Genomic DNA, 11064 nt, shown 5'->3' with positions numbered 1-11064 from the left:
TGAAGAAAGAAAACATAGTTGAGGCGGGTTACAGTTGGTCGACAGACGCCTCGGCTTATCACTAGAAATTAAAACAAAAGCCGTGCTGCTTCTACTGCTGCGGTTGCGGCATAACGAAAATTAAATGAGACCACAAAATAAAACAAGCCGTAGAAGAAGCAGCTAGCACAAGAGGAAGACGATAAACAACAAACTTCCCGTTATAAAGTTGTTACGTCGTAATCTTTCGTTCAGTCCAACAATTTCTGAGAAAATGAAATTAGTTTGAAAGCCTTTGAAATGTAAATAAAAACATTAATTATATTTCAACTTTAAATGATAAGGTGTTTAAAAGAGCAAAAATTAAAAATTTAATATTGTCAAAATAATTTTGTAGATGTTTCCAGCTCTTTATATAAGTTTATTATGCATTCATTTGAACTAATCTTATTTTAAATTAAAATTTAAGTTAGAAAGAGCTTGTAATGATTAATGATTGAAGCTCTGTCTATTATATATACATATATTTTTTAAGAATTTTATATATTAATTACTTCAACCTAACTCTGTCTATTATATATATACATATATTTTTTAAGAATTTTTTATATTAATTACTTCAACTTAACTAGAAATATTTTCCAACTTCCTTTTCGCAGAATCCCTGCACTGCAAACTATTTGCTGCAGCCAGGCGTTATAAGCTCATTCACAATGTTCGATCTGAAACAGTTTTAAGAATTAGTTCCAAATGCAAGCCAACCAAAAGATTTCAGCTGCAGTTCATTCCGAAAGCAGCTCGTGGGAAGGCGGAAGAAACAGAGAGAGAGAGAGAGAGAGAGCAGAGGAACTTGTGCCAACAAATTGACGTTTCTTTGGCTACAAATTGGCATGGCCCGCGTTTCACACTGTCTCTGTTGTTGTTGTTTTGGTTTTTGTGTTGCCTTTAAATGATTTTCCATTTGCACATTTCACACGACTAAATGTTTGCCTTTCATTTCGTTGTTGTTGTTGTTATTGCCAGTGGCAAAAATTTTCATTCATAAAAAAAGGTGAACGCTTGTGGGCGTCTCGAACGTCGAGCATTGAGCGCGAAAAACAATAAAAGGCGAAGATGAAGAAGAAGAAGCAGCAGCGGCAGCGACGTCGGAAACGACAATGGCCCAGGCAGACAAGCAGGCGTAGAAATAGCAGAGCGAAAGGGGACGAAATGCAAGGAAAGGGATGCCGCACGCAAAAGGGTGAGGCAGAGGCGGAGGGTGGCAGAGAAAGCCAAAGAATACGGACAAAGTTTTGCACAAGTTTGTCGCCAATGTTGTTGTTGCTGTTGTCGCCTCTTTTACGTTTGTATTTATTTATACTTATTAATACAACACACATGCACAGCAATCTGTGTGGGTGTGCGTATTTTTTTGTTTCCTTTTTCAACGCGCGCGTAATACAAAAAAAAAACTGAACTTTTTTTATCCAAATATTTGTTACATTATTTTTTTTTTGCAAAAGAGAAAAACAATACGAAACTGTAACTGTACCTAGTCTATGTTTGTGCTGTTGGTTACAAGTGTGTGTGTGTGTGTGTGCGTCTGCCTGGCTTGTCACATTGTTAAAACCTCAGTAACCCAAAGCCAGGCAGTCGGCATTTGTGCGGTTTTCTGTGCTGTAAAGCTCCAACGAGCGACTACCACAGACATTTGTCCCCGCGCTGCCCCGTAACCCCATCAAAACGAACAACATCTAACGAAAAATGTCGAGGCAATGGCAGCAAAATGTTAGAAACCAAAACAGAAAAAAATAGGACTCACACAAACTGTTGGTCGATAAGGTTGTCCAAATCAAAACATTGAGACCGAAGACGTCTGTTCGCTGGGGCAGACGGTGGGCAGGGCCAGCAGCCTGACATAGGCAAACAAAAGCGGCGAGGGCTTAGGGATAATGCCTAGTTTGAGTTGGCTCAATTTGGCTATACCCTGCAATCATAAAATGGGCTAACATGGGTAGGAATAACTGAGTGTGAATGCATGTGACAGGTGAAATTAAAGCGGTAAATGTTAGACCAAGAAACTATTGGCAAAACTGAATGGTGAGCTTAGAGAAGAAACTAAATTTAATGATGTCATTTTTCTATAAAGAATTTAAATGAAGAATTCAATTCGGGCAAGATTTTAGTATGCTTATAGACAGTTGATGTCAGCTTATTTAAACGACATATTCGCCACCATCTCTAAAAGTAGTAATTCCACAAAAATGTCCATCAAAATATTTACAATACATTTTAAACTTAAGTCTAAACAATTTTTTACATACGCACTAAAATAAAAGAAAATAAAATTAATTTCAAAAATAGTTCAGCTCTTTCATTTTCCATTCCAGGATAACTGCCAGTTGATCGCTTTCCATTCCATCCCTCTTGAGTTTTTCATTTATAGCCTGAAGGCAATCGTGCACTGGGTTAGAGTTGAGCCCTCGACTTATACTTTAAGCCCGCCTCCAATTTTTGAATTTCCCAAGATTTATGCGCCACGAAGAGCAAAAGCAGAAAAATAACTTTGATGAGGGACACGTAGGGCAAAAAGGCTACATAAAGAACAGCTGCTGATATATAATATTTGATTTTACATCTTCAAGCTTTTGGTTTTCTCTTATTTCTTTTCGATTTAATGCCAAATAAAGTAATTTTTGATTAAGTGCCAAATTGAGGGACAGCTGCCAGACAAGAGCTTAAAAAGCGGTTTTTTAACTATCTTAAAGATCTTATAACAATAAGAGAGAATTAAATTAGTAAATGGCAAAACCTTTCTTAGAAACATATTATATATGTAGGCCACGTCAATTATGCTTCTTCTTCGTTTCAAGAAATTGAATTTAATTGAGGCTGCAAACAAAACCCCTAACTTGAGTCGGGCATAATTCGTCGGGAAGCGTAATTAAAACGAAATTCACTAAAAAGTATCCTCCACAAAAAATGAAAGCAAATTGTAATTGAATGAGGACAAGCTGACCCTATTATCAAAGTTGGCCCAAACAAATTAAAAAGCCTTAAGAAGCAATTAGGAAGAGAATTTAAGAACTGTTTGAAGAGTTTTAAATTTTTGTGAAATATGTGAAGATGTCAGCTCAATTTATTCTTGTTATTAAAATAAATAAAAATTGTTTTTGTTTTTGTGTTTTTCTTTTTATTTTTTTTTCATATGTTAAAAGAGATCTGATTTCAATTCTATAATTTTTAAATTCTTTTTTTCTGACTTGTGCATAATATGAAAAAAAAATATTTTTTTTAATTTTTATTGAATATATTATAATGTAAAAAGAAATTGTTTAAGTGCTTTGTAAAGTTTTCTCTGTTACTTAAGCATAAAATATGAAAAAAATATATTTTTTTACATTTTTATTTAATATATTTTACACAATTTTATTTAAATTTTACAAAAATTAATTAATATTTAAAAAAAAAAATATTTTTCTGGCATTTGCAACAAAATACGTTGTCTATTTTTTGCTTTTGGCTAACAAAAATATATTTTCAAGGGCACATTTGCATAACCAAGTGCTGAAGGACAAATCTAGCAACTGTTAGCCAACAAATGTTGCTTTCTTTTCATTTTATTTTTATACAAATATATATATATATATTTTTTTATTTTATATGTGACACAAATAATGCATGGCTCATTTGCAGCTGCACCTGAAGGCTTATTAAAATCAACGAGCTTGCAGAATATTAATGTATATACACACACATATATATTTCTATATATATTGTTGGTCAAAGCTTGTGCGTCTTCCTGTTGACAAACAGCCATTACAACAACAACGACAGCAACAACAAGATGAGTAACGAAATGAAATTATGATACCACAAGTCAGAGGAGCAACAAACCGGCCGAGCCAGTTGGCAGATTCGATTTACGTCAACATCATCGTCGGTCGGCTGTCCCGCACACACACCACACGGCACACACCACACAGCACACACCCCACACCGACACACGCACACATGCATCCGGTGGTTAGGGGCAGTCATGTAAATGTGATGTATGCCACTGTCCCTGTCCCTGTCTCTGTCTCTGTCCCTGTCCCTGTTCGTATCGCATCTGGCTATCTCTGTCTTTGTCTATGTTTCCCTCTTCGCATGCGATATAATTATTAATAATAAAAACAAAGTGAAATCTTGTTGTTGTTGCTTTTTTGTTGTTTTTGCTGCTGTTGTCTCGGTTGTCGTTGTCCTCGCTGATGCATTTCCGCTGGGCTGCAATGTGACTTGCGTAGGTAATTAACACACACAGCAGGAGGGGCTTCTGGCTGAGAGCACAGCCACTGAAGTCCGTCATCAAAGTGGACAAGAGACAGTTGACAGCAGCTAAAACTGTGCGACAACTTTGCCCTAAGTGTTTTTCTCTACTCTAACAAAGTGGGCCAGCAGTTGAAGTTGTTGAACTAACTAACTTTAAGATCTTGTAATAAATCTGTTGCTAACTCAGCTGCACATAAACTTTAAACTCTCAGTTCAAACTTGTTCGAACTCAATTACCTATTTATTGCCAGCGAGCCTTTAGCTAAACTGGCAAATGGACAAAAAGAAGAAGTAACGGAGCCGGTTCTTCTTCTAGTATTTAATTGATTAATAAACATAATAAAAAATCTAATATTATTTTTTTTAACCTAATTTTTAAAGTAATTTATTGATTAAAAATAAATTTAAAAAAAAAAACAATAATTAATGCTAAGAAAAATATTGAATTGTCTTACTGAAATTAAATTATAGAAAAGGGTTGCTTTAATCTTTTAAAATATTTTATTATTTAAAAAAATTAATATAGTAATATTAAAAAATAAATGAAAATAAAAAAAATTTATTTACATTGTATATATATTAATTTTGTTTTAAGCATTTAAATAAAAAAATATATCCACCCAGATTATAATTAAAATACGATGAAATTTAATTGACCAAAAGAAATATAATATGCAATAAATATTTGAAAGAATTTGTTTCATTAAATAAAAATAAATATATAAAAGTAATACAAAATTAAATATAATTTTATTAACTTAAAGTGAACGTTTTTTTCTTCACAACAGGAAAACCTCTTATTATATTTTTCAAATTTTTTTGATTCCTTTAAAACTTATAGAGTCTTTAGAAAAATCTTAAACTTTCTTAAGACCCCTTTTAAACCATTTATCTTTTTAATATATTCAACTCTTTTTATGCTGCCTGTAAGCTAATTTCATGTGTTAGCTCTTAAAAGTTCCTTACATTTCAAAAAACTTTTTTTATCAAATGTTTTTTGTCGCCTTTTGTTTATCAATTGTTGTTGCTGCTTTTGTTTTTCTTCTTCCTTTTTTGTGTTTGTTTATTTTATTTTTATCGTGCTTGACTTTGGCAGTGCGCTAATTATGACATTTTTCTCTCGAGCAATTACTGCCAAATGCTTGAGAGCACATTCGACATTAAGTATACGCCCCGCCACCCCATAAGCCCCTTGCCCCTTTCAGCAGGCAATACCCCTTGCTGCGCAGCAAACTTATTTTGCTTTTCATTTGAAATTAAATTAAATGCTTATTTTTAAACTCGATTTGTAAAATTACATTTTGGGGATTTGGCATTAATTGCAGCAGCTGATGAATTTGGCTACATATATGTTTATATATATGTATATATTTACATATGTATACATACATATATGTATGTTTGACTTATGTTTGTCAGTATATTGCTTGATTTTTATATAACTTTTATTTATGTTTGAAAACTTGGCACAGTTTTCCATCCCAGCCAAATTGCAGCATGACGCAATTGACACGGCGACGAACGCTTTGAATTTTCCCACAGATTTTCTTTGCGTCTTTTTTTCCGTTTGGTTTTCGATTTTTTGGTTTAGAATTGTTGGCAGCCAAATTGCAAACTAAATGTGCAGCAACAAATTATGCGCTCTGGTCATTATTCTGCACTTATTTCGCAGGCATATTTTAATTACTTGCAAATTGCGTTTACGACACGTTGTCCGCCAACATATAAATTATTATAAAATTATATTACTGGACGCAGCAGCAAAAAAAACGATTGCCACAAATCAGCAGATTAAATCGAAATTACTCATTATCATGCGAATGGCTATCATAAATATTATTTTTTTCACTTGCCCCATCATTTTCGTGAACATCATGATTATCGTGATCATTATTAAATCATTAGAATACGTGCCAACTTAGCCGTGGCCAAGCAGCTACAACATTTTATTTTGCTCTTGTAAACAGAAATATAAAAAGCCAATTGGCCGTTTGCTTAGCTGAAATAAATTTTGTTTTGCCTGATTCCATATTGAAATCAGGAAGTATTTTAAATTGGTTTTCTTTTAATTATTTTAATAATTATTTTCAATTTAAAAAGGTCATAAAATTGGTGAAGAAAATATAGAAAATAAAGTTGTTCGTGTTAGTACAGTTAGTTCGATAATTGAATGTTTTAGGAATTTAAAATACAATCAAGTCAAGTCTTTGTGTTTGAAATCTATATATATAATATGTATATCTGATTCGAAATTACAATGCAGTTTTTTCTGTGCTTCATATCTATCTATATTCTATATTGATTTGTTTACAAGTTCTATTGATATTCCACAACATAAATATATACTAACGTACTATAATATTAATATATACTAAATAAGCTGAAAAAGTATTATTATTTATTTATTTATTTACTCATGAATATTTATTTTGTGCCTTTCAAAGTAATCTCTATCATATAGTTTATACTTGTGCCAACGTTTTCTCCACTTCTCTGAGTTCTGCTCCTTCGATGCTCTCCTTAATTTCTATGGATCTCTCCTGTTTCGGAAACAAAAAAAACCAACAGAGATACAGATCCGTTGAATTCTTTGGTTAAGACATCTTTATATTGTGTTAGGCAAACAATTTTATATAGACTATATGCTTCATAATTTTGAAATAGGTAAAAATCAAAGACGAGCCAAAGCATGTCTCAGCGAAACTGCTGTCAAACATGAACTGAGCTTATAAAAAATCCGAAGTGGTCGGCATAAGTAATGAGTAGTAAAATATTGCTGTAAAAAATCAAATATCGAAAATTGAATAAACATCATCCTCAATAATGCAACTTATTGAACAGACCTTTAAATACAAAATCGATCATCAATATCCATAACCACATTAATATAAAAATTCCCAAAAAAGCTATTCAATTGTTCTAGCCTCCAACATTTGGAGTGCCTCTGTCTGGCACTCAACTGCGCTGGATATACAAACATGCACATTCTTTAGAAATCAGCCCTGTTTTAGAGCTCCCACGACACTAGGACTCAAACCCATTTCTAACTCAACTCAAGCGTTATAAATCTAAGCAGAAAAATAAACCAGAACCAAAAAGTTTTTACCGCTGCGGCATTTGGCATATGCTGCTTGGTCAAGGCAAAGACTATTATTGAATATTTTATTTTGCAGCGGGCGCTGAAACACACACACACACACACACACACACACACACACACTCACACACATAGTGTATACAGTTGAATATAGGAAATATATTGAGCCAAAAATTACAAACTCAGCTGAAAATTATGGCATGAAAATTTTCAATGAACGCCCAGCGCCAAAATATTGTCGAGTGCGAGCCGCACTTGAGAGCACAGTGTGAGAAGCGCAAAGAGCGGCGCAGAAATATAGCTGTTGATTTGAGGGGAGAAAGGCCACTCGAGAAACAGGCGCGCAAATTTGTTGCCAACTTTTGCGGGAAAAAAAAACATTGCCGTATATAATGCTATACATATATATATATATATCTAGATATATATGGTATATATATATATGTGTATGTGTGTGAGTGTACGGCACACTAATTTGCTGCCGTCGCGCTGCTGCTGCTCGGCGTTTATCGTGCGCAACATTTTACATATTTATTTGGGCTATATTTGCTGTTTTCATTTTATGCATGGGCTAAGGATACAAATAAAAGGCAGCACAAGGACAAATGTACCAAAAGGAAACATCGATTTTATTTTTTTTTTAATTTTCCAATATTTATTTTTATGTGAAACACTTTAAATAAATACTTAAAGCAACATCTTTGATATTAAATAAATAAAAGAAATATATATATATATATAAATAAAACGCTTTGGCAGCTCTTTAAATATTTAAAAGAACAAAACTTATGATTTGATGGCATACTGAGGATACTTCAAAATGTTAAGAGCTGTCAAGTAGAGTTAGGTTTATATATGACCTCTTGACAAAAAAAAACTCAAAGTTGCAAAAGGCAATAAGAATGTAAAATGAACCCAGAAAGCTGCCTGAAATATAAAATATTGACAGAACTGTATGATTCTGGAAACTGACCCATCAAATGACTGGAATTAATTTTAAAACTCTTGTTTAAGGTACCTTTTTGAAGCATAAAAGCCCTAAGTTATGACCTCCTATGAACTCTGACCATGAATAAAGACATTATTCATCTGCTGTATATATTTACTCTCTATTGTTTTGGCTAGCATATTATTTTGTGTGTTTTGTGGGTTGGTTGACCCATGCTTAATGCGCTTATTGAACGCAGCAGCCACAATGGAAAACAAATGAACTTTGTGCTGTCATTAAAAATACAGCGAAAATTGCCACAAAATCCGTTTACAGCGAAACTCAAACAGAATTTTATTATAATTTATTTAGTTGTACGAAATTCGTATAAATGCATTTCGAATCAATATTAGTTGGCTCAAATGAATAATATTTGAAATGAATCACACACACTCACACAGACACAAACGGAAAAAGTTAATTAAGCGCAAATCGAAACCAAATGTTTTCGATCAGCCAAATGGGCAGCATGTCGAACAAAATTAACACTAATGAAACAAATGTAAATCAAGCCAACAACTGAAACACGACGCCCATTTGCGGATCTCAAAACTAGAAATGAAACAATAAATATAATTGCTTAAATGTTGCTAATGCTTATAGACTAAGGATATACTCTGTTTTTTTATACAGAATAAATTTAAATAAACTTAAAATTTATTAAAAGATTTTAAAATAATAATAATAAAAATATATGAATGTTATGATGAATATTATTCACCTAACTAATAAAATCTTTAAAAATGGTCAAATATATTTTACATAAATATAAATAATAACAATATACAAGAAACTGATTTAAATACATCTAAACACGTAATTTCAATTTTAAAAATTTATATTTAAACTATAATTTACATGATTTAAAAATAATATAAAATATATCACAATATCAAATATAATCTATAGATATGCTTTTTATTTCCTATAAAGAAAATCATATCAATAAAATTAATTTTTACTAATGTTAAGTATTTTTTATAATTAAGTATTTCTAAAATTTTGAAGAAAATTAAGAGTCTCTTTTATGTCAAGGATATGAACTAAGACCTAGTTAATATTAATATGTTTTCTTTAAGGAGTAAAAGAAATCTCTACTTATTATATACCCTCTAGCGCACGCCTTATGCCAACAGGGTATAGAAAGCACTGCGTACGTGAAGGGAAAGGACACGCTCCATTTAATGGCCAACTGTCCATTTGCCATCAAATTCAAGAATAAAAAAAACAGACAGACAAAGTGAACAAGAAATACATACATTCCATAAGCTCACATCAATATAAAATATATAAAAAAAAAACAAATATAAAAAACATTTCAAGTGCTTGCAAAAGCAAATGGCTAACAAATTATTTATAAATATTAATCGGATTTCATGCATTTTTTCTTTACGCTGCGATTAATGGAATTTAAAATTTTTTCGAGTGCTTAACTTGCGCTTGAGCTGAAATATGAAAAATGTAATTACATTTGCGTATCAATAAAATGGAAAATGTGTGTTTTGCGGCGCTAATTTGCTGTCTGTTTGCTTCACGCCTACCCAAAGTGCCACGCTGCGTATGAGTAATGGCCGATAGAACAATAACTAATCATGATCTATGCCAGCTGACATAGCCAATAAACTCGGTGTGCTCGCTTGCTTGCTTGAGTACTTCTCGAATAGAACGATTGCCACCAGAAAAAGGCCTCCATAAATGCCTTCTACACTCCTGACTTTTCACTGCTAGCTGAATCAGCGCCACGCGAGAGACAGACGGGGGCAAGGCCAAAGGGGCTGTGGTTGTTGTTGTGTGTAGCAGACGCAAACGCAGACACAAAAGCAGACGCCGCGTCGACGACGACAACAACAAAAACAACAAAAAAACAAGTAGGCTCTTTACAAAGCGGCTGTTAACGACCTAGCCATACGCTGTTTGCTTTGCATTCGACCTGAAATTAATTGAGAAGAATCTGTTAGATACTTAGCCAACTCTTGTATATACATTTAGCGAGCCAAAAGCTGTGAGGCAATGCATCAAATTTTTTATGCTCTTTCACATATTGAATAGAATTATTGAATATATATATATATATATAAATATATATATTTTTTTCTTTTTTTGATTGATGTATGGATTTAATACATATAATATAAATATAATACATGAATATTTTTATGATTGATCCCACCTTCAAGTATACATAAAATACCTAGTCCCACTCATACATCTAATTAGGCAACAGCCGATATGCCCGTTTACATACACATCTCATACAGTATAAACAGTAGTACAAATGCAACAGCAGAGAGAGAGCACAATATATTGCCAAAATAGCAAAGTAATTGCGAATCGTAAAACTCGTAGAGGCATATATAAATGCTAGATAGAACAGCTACCCCAAATGGCAAACGATATGTGTGCGTGTACTTCAGAGGGTCGTTTATGCGCTTAGGTATTGAAAATGTTTTTAGGACCCATTTAATTCGCGCAGTAAACACTCTTTTCAGTACTTTATCAGGCAATTTATCTGCAGGTTAAGTATTTCCAACGCTGTTGAAATTTAAGTATAGCCAACTGGCATATAAAAAGCAGGCAAGGTGTAGTATTTGAAATTTAAACACATTTAAAGTAAATATCGATATATATCGATAACTATACACTGAATAGAACAGCAATTGATTGTACTCATAGGAAAAATATCTCAACAATTTATTTGTAAAATAAAGAA

The sequence above is a fragment of the Drosophila hydei genome, unplaced genomic scaffold (assembly GCF_003285905.1).
Source record: "Drosophila hydei strain 15085-1641.00,03,60 unplaced genomic scaffold, DhydRS2 tig00008114-arrow-pilon, whole genome shotgun sequence".
Taxonomy (NCBI): Eukaryota; Metazoa; Arthropoda; class Insecta; order Diptera; family Drosophilidae; genus Drosophila; species Drosophila hydei.
The sequence above is the reverse complement of the archived record's forward strand: the minus strand, read 5'-3'. Positions refer to the sequence as shown.